Below are 15,215 nucleotides of genomic sequence, written 5' to 3' on the forward strand. Positions count from 1 at the left end.
CATTCATGATACTAAAAATTCTCAGGAAAATAGAAATAGAGAGAAGCTTCCTAAACTTGATAAAGAGCACCCTATGGAACATGTTTTATGGTGAGAGATTGTATGCTTCCCTCTTCAGATCTGGAAGCAAAGATATCTACTTTTCCCACTTTTATTCAAACAGTGCTGTAAGATCTAGCTAGTGCAATAAGCAAGAAAAGGAAAAAAAAAGTAGACAAAGCAAAAAGGAAGCACTAAAACTATCCCTATTTGAAATGACATGATTATTAACCTATACAATTACAAATAACCTGATAAAATTCATGGAAATAATAAAAGAGCCCAGCAAAATTGCAAAATACAAGCTCAACAGACAAAAGTCAATTATGTTCCTATACAGTAGCAATGAACACATGGGTGCTGAAATTAAAAATAAAATATCATTTGCAATTGCTCAAAAAATAAAATATTCACAATCTAATTATGCATAGGATGTATATGTTTAAAATTACATATTCTGAAGAAAGAAATGAAAGAAAGAAAGAATGGAGAGATACACTGTGTTCATGGATTGACTGATTCAACATATCCATTCTTCTCAAATTGATACAGAGGTTTAAGTGAATTCCTATTAAAATCCTGGGAAGATTTTTTTGTAGGTATAGATTAGACTATTGTAAACTGTATATGGAAAGGAAAAATAGCTCTAATCACTATAAAAGTTTTAAAACAGAGAGTAAACTGGTAAGAATCAGTCCACTCAATTTTGAGACTTATTATATAGCTACATTAATCAAGGCTACATGGTATTGGTGGAAAGATAGACACACAAATTAATGGAAGCGAACAAAGAGCCAATAGATAAATGCACACAAATATGCCCAACAGATTTTTGACAAAGTAGCAGAAGCAATTCAATGGAGGAGCAATTCAATGGGTAGACAGGTCAACAAGTGGCACTGGGATAAATGGAATTCATAGGCAAAAAGATCACACACCTTAAGCAAAAATTAACTCAAAGTAGATCACAGACTTATGACAAAAAGTAGAACTACAAAACTTTTGGAGAAAAATATAGGAGAAACTACTAGGGACTTGTTACTAACAGCATGCTCTATAAAGGAAAAAACAATAAATTGGATTTCATCACAATTTAAAACTTTTGTCATTTGAAAGACTCACTAAGAGAGTGAAGGCAGCAGCTATAATGTTGGAGAAAATATTTTCAGATTACATATCCAATAAAAGATTAGTATTTGACATATATAAAAACCCCTCAAAACTCCACAGCATAAACCAAACAATTCAATTAGAAAAATGGATAAAGGACATTTCATTGAGGAGGATATCTAGTAGCACATAAGCACCTGAGAAGATGTTTAACATCATTAGTTGTTAGGAAAACACAAATGAAATCCACAACAAGAAATCACTATGTTCAGAATGAATACAATTTTAAAATACAAGAACACCAAATACTGGCAGATGGGGAAAGCTGGTTTGCACAAATGTTGTTGGTGGGAATGTAAAATGGCACAACTAGGTACACTCTGGAAAATTAGCAGTTTCTTTAAAAAATTAGACATGCAACTACAATATGATCCAACAGCTACACTTCTGAGCATTTATGCCAGAGAAACAAAAACATGTTCACACCAAAAATCTGTATACAAATGTTTATAGCAGTTTTATTCATAATAGTAATAATTAGAAATAACTCAGATGTCCTTGATTGGGGGATTGATTACACAAACTGTGGTATCATGAAATACTATTTGACAGTAAAAAAGAATGTACTATTGATACACAAACAACCTGTACAAATTGACAGAGAATTATGCTTAGTTAAAAAAAAAAGTCAGTACCAAAGGTTACATTCTTGAAATGATAAAGTTACAAAATCAGAAAAGATGAGTGGTTTCAATGGTTTACAAAGGGCTGGGGGATAGAAGGGAAGTGGGAGTAGCTATTTAAAGGTAACACAAGGGATCCTTGCCATGATGGGAATGTTCTGTTGACTGTACTGATGCCAAAATCCTGGTTGTGATATTGCACTCCAGTTTTGCATTAATCTCCATTTGGTGGTACTGGCCCACAGGGTCTCTTAATCACTTTCTATAACTATATGTAAGTCTGAAAGTATGTCAAAATAAGAAAGTTTAATTTAAAAAATAAAGGGAAATAAAACTGTTTGGAAGTTAAAAGTTAATAAAGAAAAAAGAAGATGTTTAAAAAAAGGGGGAATGAAAAGCACAGATAGAATAAATTTCATAGAATTACTTGCACACACACACACAGGAGTGCAGTCAGAGCTGGTGACATCTGAGTCAAGTCTATAATCTAGTTAATTGTGTTGGGTTAGTCAAACGTATTGTGCCAATGTCAATTTCCTGCGTTTGATAATGTAGTGTGTTATGTAAAATGTTGAGAAAAGCTGGGTGAGTGATAAGTATACGGGACCTCTCTGTTAATATCGCAACTTCTTGTGAGTCTATAATTATTTCAAAATAAAAAAAGTGGGTTTTTTTTCCCCCTAAAGTGCTGAGAACAAAAGAGAAACCATGTATTATCAGGGGGGATGTGAAGTTCCAACACTGACAGTTTCGTGAGAGCAGTTCCCACTTTTTTTGGCTGTGCATCCATAAGCCAACTTGCTAGTGGGGTCTGCAAAGAGGACTCACTGGGCTTAGCTGGCACGATGCTTCCCATTCACCTCAGGGAGCTCATGCTCAGCTCCGACATCGGGAGGAAGAGCTGGTGTTGGGGTGTGCTTCCTCTAGACTCAGGCTCACTTTTCAAGGTTGAGGATTGCAGAGACCTCAGGGGACCCCAGTCTACTGCACAGGATGGGCTGGGCGACAAGACACCTGTTGAAGTGGTAGCCGTGTTAACAGGACTCTGTTCCAGACAGATCTGAACGGCACAGGACACTTGAATGTCTTCATATCTACCTCAAGCTGTCGTGGATGTGCATTGGTAGCAGCCAACACACATTGATTGGCAGCAAACTGCTCGATGTAGATGATGTCATGTGATCCTCCTAACAACTGTGGGTGGAGGGTTCTATCATTACCACTGTTTACAGATGAGGAAACACAGGGGCAGAGAGGCTGAGCACTTTGCGTCAAGTCTCCCGTTAGTGGTGGGGGTGATGCCAGTACCTCCAGTTTCAGTTTGTGACTTTAACTGTAACTTTAGATTCCCTTTCTGCGATTTTCTTTCCTGCTGATACACATAGAGAAGACAGGGCCAGTCACCCCACAGTACAAGTTGTTATGCTGATAGTAGGAAACCTTCTTCCCATCTCAGGGAAGCTGCTGCCTGTTTGCACTGTGAGTCTGCTTCACAAATCCATCAGTGCACATTCATAGCAATGCCAGTGATGGGCAAATGTGGTCCAGAGACCTGAGGGACCAGGGGAAGGGACACACCTGGCCTGATAAAGCTGACAAGGAACTGATGCTGATATCAAGAGACTAGGAATCAAATCCCACTTCTACCTGACAATATGACCTGGGCAGGTTTTTATCCTCTGTCCTTTGACTTCATTTCTGAAAAAGGGAATATTAGCTTTACTATCAAGGATTGTATGAGGTTAAAGTAATGGCTTTAGACCACAAGAGTCTTCAGACTTTAACTTTGTTTAAGTGGATGGGGACCACTGCTGTTATTCACAGCGTAGTGGAAACCAGTGGTTTGGGTGATGGAGGAGAGCTTTCTGGCCTTCTTCCCTGCTTGGGTCAACAGAGATTGAGATACCTAAATCTTTAGATTTCTTCTCCAGTGCCATCTAAGTAGCGGGCTCTTACTCATGTATTTAAAATAGCATCGCCCCACCCTGGCCACCCCCTCTTTCCCTTACTTCTTTTATTATCATTCGACTTCATTTGGGTTGTTTGAGATGATTACATAAAATAATGTGTAACACACTAAAAATATTAGGAGCTCAGCTCACATCTATTCTCAGGGTAGTCAGAAATATTTTTCCATGCAGTCTAAAACTGCTCAACTGGTACAGTTTGAATGGCTACCTATCCTGACCCCAGTCACACAGGGCCGAAGTGGGCCTGTTATAGCTTCTCCCTGTCTGCTTGCATTCCATCCTGCCAGTGCCCTCTCATCTCTCATATCTGGTGTTGTTTTCTGATTTAGTTTCTAGAATTCAGTCCTCCCGGAAGTTTAAGAATGCAATGGATTGCTTTGGTTACCTTCCTGGTGTTTTAATCAGGAGCAATTTACTTCATTTCAGAACTTGTGATGCGGAAGAAGGAACATGATATTGGGAAGTGCCCAGAGCCGAGGTCAGGACTCAGTTCTACCACTTACTTTCTGTCAACATTTTTTATTATCATTATTTTAAAATGTAACAACCTTGGGTTGTGGAGGTCCTGATACATGTGCAGGGAAGCATTGTACAGGGCCATCTGTATATATCATTTCATATTTTTTCCATAAAACAACCCAAATGGTAAACATTATATTCCTTTTTGCAGAAGAGGAAACTGAAGTTTGCAGAGTGAGAGTTGGAATGACCACAGCACCATCCTATCCCATAGATGCTGTTTGTTCTCTCTACTGTACTGACCATTCTCTTTGAGCCTTGTTTTCCTTATCTGCAAGATGATCATGTTTTCATATGCAGCTAGTGTAAGGATGAAGTATAACCACATTTGGGGGAGATATAGGGTATTCAGTAGGGGCTTGACTTATGCAGAATATCCTTCCCTTCCCCTTTACCCAAAGGAGCATGAAGAGCACGGGGCATTGCTGTGGCTTCTGTTGGGGTACAGAGATCATGAAGAGATGAAGAATTTGCAAGAAGAAGCGGAAGCCCAATTTTGTTTCCTCTTCAACAAAAACTCTCAGCAGTCCATCTGGGCTGAGGAAGGGAAGAACAGGAGAGTCTGTGGCTCTGTGCTGAGCTTCCTGGTTCTGAACCTTAATCAAAACTGCTCCTGAACTGGAAGAAATGAAGTCGCAAGGACTGACACACTCTCCCTCTTCCCAGTAGTCATCAAGGTCTCTGTGGTCCAGCAATGTGATGTCAGAACTGTGGGTTAAGACTGAGAGGTAGGGGTGATTTTTTTTTTTTTTTTTTTGAGCCATAGTTTATAATGTGTTCACATCTTTGGAATCTGAAGCCAAGCCAGCATGTTTGTTACCATCATTTGGCTTGGGTTTGCAGTCCAGAGCTCTCAGACTAAAAATGCTTGCAATACAAGTTCACGTGAAATAAAGTAGCCTTAAGAAAAATTAGACTGTAAGGTCTACAGGATGCTAAGCCATCCATAGGATGAGATTTTCTTCATCAAAAAGAAGATCTCCTGAGTCTTAAAAAAAAGCAGCTTCAGGCAATGTATTGACTGCCTCCTCTCCTCTCTCCATCATTCCATGGAGTCATCTGTACCCTGTACACTGGACCCCTTTGTAGCTGTTTTTGGATAGTTTTGAGAACAACACTGGTTCCACCTCCAGCACAGTGTTCAGTAAAAATGCCAGACAGACCCAGCACCTGGGAGAAGCCCTTCTTCTTTATAGTTATCAGGTGGGCATTACTTGGAGTTGGGTGTATATAAAGTACCAGGAACAATGTCCACTATGTCTGACATGTGGTCATTTCTTCCTATTTCCTCTGCAATTTTTCCCTCCAGTTTCCCAATACTTAATGCCAGAAATCCAAGAATGCTGTCTGGATTTTGGCTCTGACTTAGATTCACCTGTCTTTCTGTGCCTTGGAGAATGGATCTAATTCCTGGATTCCTCCTAGATGCCACTGCAACCAACCTATGCTCATCTCCTCACCCCAGCTGCATGCCTGATACCACAATCTCAGATTGACTCTTGGGCTGCATCTCTACTTTGTATTCATAACTCCATTTGAGCACTTTATTTCCCCAGAGGATTAGACCCAAGTATTTCTCCGGTTCTCTACCACTGAGCTACATCTCTACCCCTTTTAATTTTTTAATATCAGACAAAGTCTTCTGAGTTGCCAAGTTTAATCTCAAACTTGCAACCCTCCTGCCTCATTGTACAGGGCTTCCTGAGTATCTGGAATTGCAGCTGTGTGCCAAGCATGTTCCATCTGAGCATTCTTGAAGAGGCACCTCATTTTTGTTTGGTTGCATATGTCTTCCACAAAACCCTATCGCTTATTTATCATGTCTGGTCCATCGTATACTAATATGAGTGTGGTCTTCAAGGTTTCACCTCTATTTTTGGTCTAGTTGGCTGACAGATCTGGCTCCATGAGAATGTTATAGCCCAGACTCTAAGGGAAATGACTAAACAGACTCCATTTTGCTCTGAGACTCCATGTTATGTAGGAAATAAGTTTCTCCCATGGGAACACCCCGCCTCTGTGCCCATCATCAGTTACTTAGTGTGACATGTTTAATAATATACAATGGCAACTCCTATGTAGTAACCAATGTACCATGTAAACGGTAATTGTGTGGATGTTAGCAACCATTCTTTAGTTTGTACATAGGTAAGAGTCATTTTGACCCACTTCCCCCTCTGTCGATGATCTCATGATGTTAGTTTGTAATTTTGAGTCATAGCAATAGACACTTATGATTGATGTGATTTTTGGTATAAGAACCCCTACAACCCTGTGGTTGGGGCTGTTCTCCCAATAGCCATTTTTTGGGGCATTGTGTGAGACAGTCAGCTGGCCAGCTTAATAAAGACTCTCAAATTTGGACTTCTCAGTGGTGATCGGTCTGTTCTTAAGTTGCGCACCATAACATTTGGAGGCCCCAGTGAGATCCTTGCTGCCTGGTGAGCAATCACCGCTCACCACTGTCCTGGAAACTCCTGCGGAAGGGAGAGGCCACAGTGTTGCTCCTAGGGGAAGTCCTCTGAGAGACGTTCCTCAGCCCCAGGCTGCACGGTCTGTGGAGCCCCACCCCAGGACTGAACTAAATTCTCTGAGAGAGTCACATGTTTCTGCACCCCTGGGAGACCAGTAAGTCTGTTTCTGGTGGATTCACATCTGGGGACTCTGAGGAGGGCTGGACGCAGCATTACTTCCCGAGTCTGGGACTGGCAAGACGTTGCTCAGTTCCTCTGGTCTGGAATCTGGACTGGCCACTTGTCCATGTCTTTGGTGTTTTATCTGTTCTGTGTTTGTTTGTCCTTTTCTGCTTTTTTGTTGCCTTTAAGTGTAAGCATGGATCAGTCTCCCTCACATCAGTCATGTACTCCCCTCCAGTGCATGTTAACTAATGTCCAGGAATTCCAGAAGAGAGCCAGTGACTATGGAACCCACTGCGATGTCTTCTCTCTCTCTAAATTCTGTGAGAGAGAATGATGAAATTTTGAGGTCAGATGGCCCCCTCAGGGGACCACCAAATTGTCTTTGGGCAGCCTGAACAATCTGATCAAATGTTTTATAGTTGAATTTGGAAAAAAATGGTTAAAAAGGTTTTTAGCCATGTTCACTGAAGTTTACATTAAAATGTAAACTGCTGCCAATAGGAACTTCCAACTCTTGGATTTGGTCCACCAAAATGCCAGGCTAAAATTTTGATGGCTGCTATCCAAGAGACCAGAAAAACCAGTTTAGAACAAGACCCCAACCTGAGGGGGCTCTCCCAAGGAGACCAGTGGAAGTAGCTCCCTTGCTGTCTCTTAGGGAAACTCCTTCAGAAAGGGATAAGCCATAACCTTGTCTATATTCTCTTAATTCTTTTTCATCTCAGGATGGAGGCCAAAAAGACTTTCAAAATTCTATTGTTTTTGAGTTCATAATTTTGATCTGGTGTGCCTAGGTTAATTTTTAATCAGACCTATTTTATCCAAATATAAAGTTTTCTTAATGCTCTGTTTTATTCAGAGGCCAGTTTACAAGGGTTAGCTCTCAATCTAATGGGTTTGAAAAATAAGCTATAAGGTCTTTGCCCATCTGTTCATTTTATGTATATGTACACTGGTGTATTGTCATGTCTACATATATTTGGTACCTAAGTTGACATGTGAACTCATAAATTAAAAATTTAAAAAATAGATCCAAATATTTTTGATTCACATGATTTAAAAGGTTTTTAAATTGGGTAAACAAAAGTATGGCTTTCAAGTTACTAACACAGTTTTGTTTCCAGGTGGTCAAAAAAACAAATAAAATGTTAATTTTATAAAATCTTTAATATTCATTGTTTCTAGGTTTTTCTTCAACAGCAAAGAAATGACTGATATGGCTCAATACAATTCTCTGATATCTTGGCTTTTAAAAAATAACTAAATTAGATTTAACACATGTGGGATTGATCATGGATGTGTTTGTTAGAGACATCGGATTGGTTCAGAGAGTTAAAATGCTAACTGTTAAATATAGCATCAAGTACTCTTAACTCCTTAAATTCTACAGAGTAACATACTTAAAACATGTTTGGTGTTTTCATAAATTGGTAAATAAAAAAGGGTTTAAATTTACTTTATGTTATCACTAAAAACATGATTACTAAAAGTCTTAACAGGTATTATTCTATATAAAGGGTCCAGAAGGTTCAACTGTACTTAAATAGAGTTCTATAAGTAACAAAATATTTCATTGGATTAAAATGGAGTAATTTATCTGAATTCAGAAATTTATAAGGGTTGTTTCAGAATATAAATTTTAAAAAGGGGATCAACAGTTAAAACATTACAAGGTTTTAGATATAAAAATATATTTAATAAAAATGTTTCTAGATAAAAAAGCCTTTATGTGATAAAATAAGGCTGTAATACATATAAGTAAACAACAAGAGTGTCTAAGTGATTAAAAAATGTTAATTAAGGGTAAATTTTAAAAGGTTTACATGTATATGTAAGTAACACAACAGTTAAAACTATTCAAGGTTTTTTAAAGGTCAAATATTAATGTACTGCTATAAACCAAATTTTAGTCTATATGCTAAAATGACCAATAATTCTGAAAGCATTAATTTACTCTGAACATTGTATCTGTTAAGTTTTATTCTCTAGAACAGCTAGTCTTAAAAATTGGGGGTTTGTACAATTTTGGTTAAATAAAAACTGTTATTTTAGAGTATTGTACTACATTACAAAGTCTAAATTTTCTTTAAAAGTTAAACATGGTTAATATAAAAACATCAATGCAATTATGATCCTGTTACTCTTTTTTATATATTAAGTGTGTTCACATCTTCCAGGTATACAAGTCTTTAAAAGGTTTTAAAAAACATTTTATTAAGCTGATGTTCTCCAACCTAAAGTTGTAATGGTAATTTTATTTTATTTTTATTTTTTTTTAATTTATTTTTATTGTAAACAAATGGGATACATGTTGTTTCTGTTTGTATATGGAGTAACAGCATACCATTTGCATATTCATAAATTTGCATAGAGTAATGATGTTTGATTCATTCCATTATTTTTTTCCTCCCCCCCACCCCTCCCACCTCTCTTTTCCCTCTATACAGTCCCTCCTTCCTCCATTCTTGTCCCACTCCCACCCCCCCATTAAGTGTCATCATCCGCTTATCAGTGAGATCATTCCTCTTTTGGATTTTTGAGATAGGCTTATCTCACTTAGCATATTCTCCAATTTCATCCATTTGCCTGCAAATGCCATAATTTTATTATTCTTTATAGCTGAGTAATATTCCATTGTATATATATACCACAGTTTCTTTATCCATTCATCAATTGAAGGGCATCTAGGTTGGTTCCATAGTCTGGCTATTGTGAATTGAGCCGCTATGAACATTGATGTGGCTGTATCTCTGTAGTATGCTGATTTTAAGTCCTTTGGGTATAGGCCGAGGAGTGGGACAGCTGAGTCAAATGGTAGGTCCATTCCAAGTTTTCTAAGGAATTTCCACACTGCTTTCCAGAGTGGCTGCACTAATTTGCAGCCCCACCAGCAATGTATGAGTGTACCTTTTTCCCCACATCCTCTCCAACACCTATTGTTGCTTGTGTTCTTGATAATCGCCATTCTAATTGGGTTGAGATGGAATCTTAGTGCAGTTTTGATTTGCATTTCTTGTAATGGTAATTTTAAACTTATCAGAATAAGTAATTTTATTGGGGATTTATTTATATCATTTAGTATTCTGTAACTGGACCTGAACCTTATGTTACTTTCTGCACTAGGATAAATAAGTAAATGTATTTCTAAAAAGATAATGAGAGCCTGATCTGTTTAAAAGTTAATATCATGAAACAGGAAAAACATTTTGCCACTTTACTAAACAAAAGGAAAGTTAACAGCTCTCTCAGCTTTCTTTGATTCATGTTTTAGGTGTAATATCATATTGTGTTAACTAACATTCATATAGACTTAGGAAACAATATATATAAACTTTATAAAATGATACTTAAAAAAAAGATAAAGATCAGCTTCAGAACTAGACCACTTTACCTAATATTTATGAAGAGTCCTGCCTTATCTGAGATAAGGCTCTGCTTCCTATACGCTAAAGATTGATTTTTTGTTATAAAACTACTGTGATCTCCAACAGGAAATATAATATATAGCTCAGCCAAAATTTAAGATAGCTATTACACAGCTAAATATGTTTTTACTGTTGTTAATTCCATTTTGTATTTTCCTTGTAAACTCTGTAACTGTTGACTGATTAATGTTTTACAGAGGTACTGCTTCAAGAACAATCTAAATTAATTTGAGATAATAAGCCATCACCTATGGGACAGGTAATATAGTTCCCAATTTAATAAAATTCAGTAAATGAATGTAACTCATTGACATTAAAGTTAAAGCCCCATACTTTTACTGTATGACTGGCGAAATAGACTTGCTGGATGTTTAAGATCAAGACTTAAAGATTAAGATTAAAACAAAGGGGTCAAGAGAATCAGTATTTGGTTCTCGCCCTCAGAGTCAGCCTAAACACAGGGAACAAGAGAACTTCTCTAAGGAGCTTTGCAACTCTGGGCCACACAACCTTCCAATCAGGGAGATTAATGAGAGCACTAGAGGATGAAAAGCCAATCAGTGCACGTGCTGCAGAGGACAGTCCTTGGGAAAGGGAGCCATCCCTAATGCTTCCAAAGGAAACCACCTCATCAAGGAGACCCTATCAGGTGAATGACACTAAAGGAGCTAAGAAGCTGCTCTCAAGTTCCCCAAGAGTGAGCCCTGTGGGAACTCAGCTGACTCTTAACAGCAGATAGGAACAAGGTCAATTTGACAAGCTTGGTCTTAAACACCTAGCAAAACAGTTAAAACCAAAACACAATCATTCCTGGACATTTTAAAAACAAAACAATACTTATTTTCATGTAACTTAAGATGTACACTTGTATTAGCCCCAAAATAAATAATACTGGAGGTAACAAAAAATATTCTTAGACAAAAATGCCTGATAACTATCAAGAGAAACTGTTAGAGTTTTTAGTCAATTTAAGGCCTACAGATCATCCTAACCTCTGGTACAGGTAGATTTAATCCATGTTTGCTGGTATGATTCTCTAGCCCTGAGTAACAAAAATAAATGAATCTCTACTAAACAAAAAGATCATACCAGTAAAAAGATATTTTACAAAAATCAGATGACACTGAGTAACTTAACTAAATGTTGTGTTTACATTCTTGATAATTCCAACAGTGTTAAGATTTACAATTATGGCCTTATCCTCTCCAGCCTTGTTAGACTTTGGTAGGCCTTTTATGTAAATAATGTCTCACCTCTTGCACCTCCTGGTAAGAGATTATTAATTTCTATCAGCTTCATGATATTCATTGACATGTTCCAGATGCTATTTATTTTGTACTCATGGTTTTTTGTTTCTTTCATAGAACAAGTCTTTTACCCCTAGAAAGATCCAGTTTCTAAAACGGAACTTTTTACTGCTTGCCCCACCCAACATCGCCCCCTCTCAGCTTGAAGCAGCAAGAGCGGTCATCACCCTTTTTCCTTACAGCAGTAAAAAGTCCCTAAAATTAGAGGGGTAGTAATAAAAATTTTTAAAAGACAGTCAATCTAGATAGGTAAATTGGGTTAAATCTCAAAAACAAGGGCCAGTTTGGGTCCAGAAAGTTGGAGGCAAATGACTTCTAAAAGATTCTGAAAATGTTAATGCTTCCAGAGCCCTTCCTCCACCCTTACCAAGAACCTGCTCCTGTTCTAACCTGTTGTTAAGTCTCTCCAACAGGATCAACTTATGAGAGAACCAGCCCCAAGAGACCACTGATTTCCAAGACCCATTTGAGTCAGAAGACTACGTCAATGTCAAATAGGTTCTAAAAAGGAAGCATATGGGACTCATGCATTGATCTAAATGAGTGGCCCCTGTACTTTTAATCAGATCATGCATGATAAACTGTTCAACTAAATATGTTAAATATAGAATCCATTCTGTTAAGCTAATGGGGTTGCACACTCACTGCAATCACCTATGCACTACTAATAAATCAATGATTTGATTATGTACATAAAACCAGTGGGGAATGTGATGGGCTGACAGATCTGACTCCATGAGAATGTTATAGGCCAGACTCTAAGGGAAAAGACTAAACAGACTCCATTTTGCTCTGAGACTCCATGTTATATAGGAAATAATTTTCTCCCATGGGAACACCTGCCTCTGTGCCCATCATCAGTTACTTAGTGTGACATGTTTAATAATATACAATGGCAACTCCTATGTAGTAACCAATGTACCATGTAAACGGTAATTGTGTGGATGTTAGCAACCATTCTTTAGTTTGTACCTAGGTAAGGGTCATTTTGACCCACTTCCCCCTCTGTCAATGATCTCATGATGTTAGTTTGTAATTTCAAATCACAGCAACAGACAATTATGATTGATGTGATTTTTGGTATAAAAACCCCTACAACCCTGTGGTTGGGGCTGTTCTCCCAATAGCCATTTTTTTGGGCATTGTGTGAGACAGTCAGCTGGCCAGATTAATAAAGACTCTCAAATTTGGACTTCTCAGTGGAGATCAGTCTGTTCTTAAGTTGCACCCCATAACACTAATTACTGCTAAAATGGTTGGTTCTATTTTTCCTGCCTAATCAATGGAGCAATAAGTAATCATTATGGAACAAATGTTGAGAAATTCTGGTGTTCTCTACTCCAATAATGAAAGGAGGGAATGTTTATTTTTTTTTAAGTTTGTCAAGTTGGTTTGTAAATTAAATTCAGGGACACTGATTTCTGGTTCAACTCATGGTAGTGCTTTTGGGTTTTGGAGCAGAGAGAATTATCATTTCTATTTTCATTGTTTGTTTTTAGAAGCAGCATGACACAGTGGAAACAAGAAAGGGCCCTGAGGATGTTTGTAACATTGCCCCAGCAATCCCAGTTGTAGAATTCTTTCTTAGAAAGTGAAACCAAAAAGGAACAAGAAAGGAATAAAAAGATCACCCTAAGAGATGTTCATCATAATTTTATGGAAACAGAGCAAAACATTAGAAATGATTTCAAAGTTTGACAGTGGTATAATGAGCCAGAACATGTAATTTCCAAAGAGAGAGTTGAGGGGAGGGAGACAGAATCAGATTGACATAGGAATTCTCATAAGTGACAAGAGGCTATTTTAAGGGGGATAAGAACCTAGGCTCAATTCTCACCTGAAATGATTGATTTCTTGGTTTTCCATATTCTTAAGTATGTCCTTGCTCCCAGGACATAGCTTGTGCATAGCTTAGGTTTAACCCATTCCCATTTCTAGAATAGAACTCATAACATGTCCCCATGGTCCTTCCTGACAAGCCCAAACTGTGCTTGATTTCTCTGGTTTGAAACATTTTGCTGCTGCCTCTGCCTGGAATATGTTTCCCTCTCCTTCTTCAGGTCTCACTAATGAAATCTCTCCCTGCAAGAAGGTCTCATGCAAACTCTAAGCCTGGGTTTCATGTTATTCCTTGGTGTTTCCATAGCACCCTGTGTTCCTATCCTGGATCTTATAATTGTCTGTTTACTTCCTTGTGTCTCTAACAAGCCTATTTTCCATGGGGCCAAAGCCTGTGGACAGGTTGTCTGCCCAGTAACCCCAAGTTTTGCTGACATCAAATCAAGAGGATTTGAAGAAGTAGGAGTTCAGTGAGGGTGTTGTTAGAAGACAGGGTGTTCAGGTATGGGTGATGGGCCAGTGACAGATGTCGATGCTTTATCCAAACATGGGCTAGGAGCCAGAAGCAAGATGACATAGGCAAAATAATGAGGACAGGTTAGAAGGGAAGGTGTCTTGGATGAATGTCTGAGATGCAGAGTGCCCCTCTGGGAGCTCATGTGTGCTCAGTGTGCTGTGTAGTGGGGTCATAAATGGGCTTCCCAACATGGCCCCATGCTTCATTAACATAACATACTCTGATGTGGATGGTTCCATTTACCTTATAAACCACCACACTCACAGAGAACCTGGGCACACATCACCTAGGTCTGCAAGAGAGTGAAGACACAACACCCCATCTAGGACTGCTTTGCTTAGAAGACACAGTTCACAGAGTAACCAAGCTGTGGGTCCCCACATATTCCTAACGCCATTCCCCAAGGCTAACACCATGACAACAATGGCACTCCTCCTTCTGAACAGTGGCCATGAGGCAGCTTAGGATGGCTGGCCCCATGCTAGTTCCTCAAATCTCAGACATCAAGCACGCAGAGCAAGATGAGTGATCAAATTCAGCAGGAGCAAGACAAACTATTTGGGGTCCCGAGCCAGCCTCTTCCTCTCAGCTCTGTCTTGTGACGGGAATGAATAATCACCCCAATTATAAAGCAACCTGAAGGAGGCAAAACCACTTAACTAAATGAGGTGCTTGGGGAACGGAGGGAGGGAGCAGTCTGCAAAGACTTTGGCAGAAGGTTCTGGGCCAGCTCCCTGGAAAGCTTATATTAAAACAAGCAACATGGTTATCAGAGCTCCTAAGTTGGTGGCCTCAGATACCTTTGGCGGTTTCTAAAAAGATGTCTGCTGCATAATTGTCATCTCCGGGATGTTTAGAAAAGTGAACGACGAATTAAACTTAGTCGGAATCCAGCAGCGATCTAATAAAGGGCACCATTAGGATATGGAAGGTGCGCAGGAGCTAATCAGAGCCCTGGGGAAGCGTGGGCCTGGCTGTCTTCTTCTAACAACTCCTCGGGGATATAATTAGCTCATTCGGCTTGGGCCTGCCCTCTGCCTACTGCAATAAGCCAGTCCAGAGACACAAGAGCATGACAACTACTATGACTGAAAGACCCGGAGCGGAAGGCCTGCCAGGCACTACCTGTTCCTGCTAGAACATCTCACCACCGCTGCCCAAAGCCTG

General features: G+C 38.8%; 1 long non-coding RNA gene across 1 annotated transcript in view; it reads left to right on the forward strand.

Annotated features, from left to right (window-relative positions):
* Window positions 1-12,756, forward strand: part of LOC306657271 — a 190,266-nt gene extending 177,510 nt beyond the window's left edge. The window contains exon 3 of the long non-coding RNA XR_013762748.1: window positions 12,669-12,756. This is a non-coding gene — a long non-coding RNA (uncharacterized lncRNA). The remainder of the gene's footprint in view (window positions 1-12,668) is intronic.
* Window positions 12,757-15,215: the final 2,459 nt, after the last annotated feature.

This window comes from Sciurus vulgaris (genome assembly GCF_902686455.1).
Source record: "Sciurus vulgaris genome assembly, chromosome: 3".
In the NCBI taxonomy this organism is placed as follows: domain Eukaryota; kingdom Metazoa; phylum Chordata; class Mammalia; order Rodentia; family Sciuridae; genus Sciurus; species Sciurus vulgaris.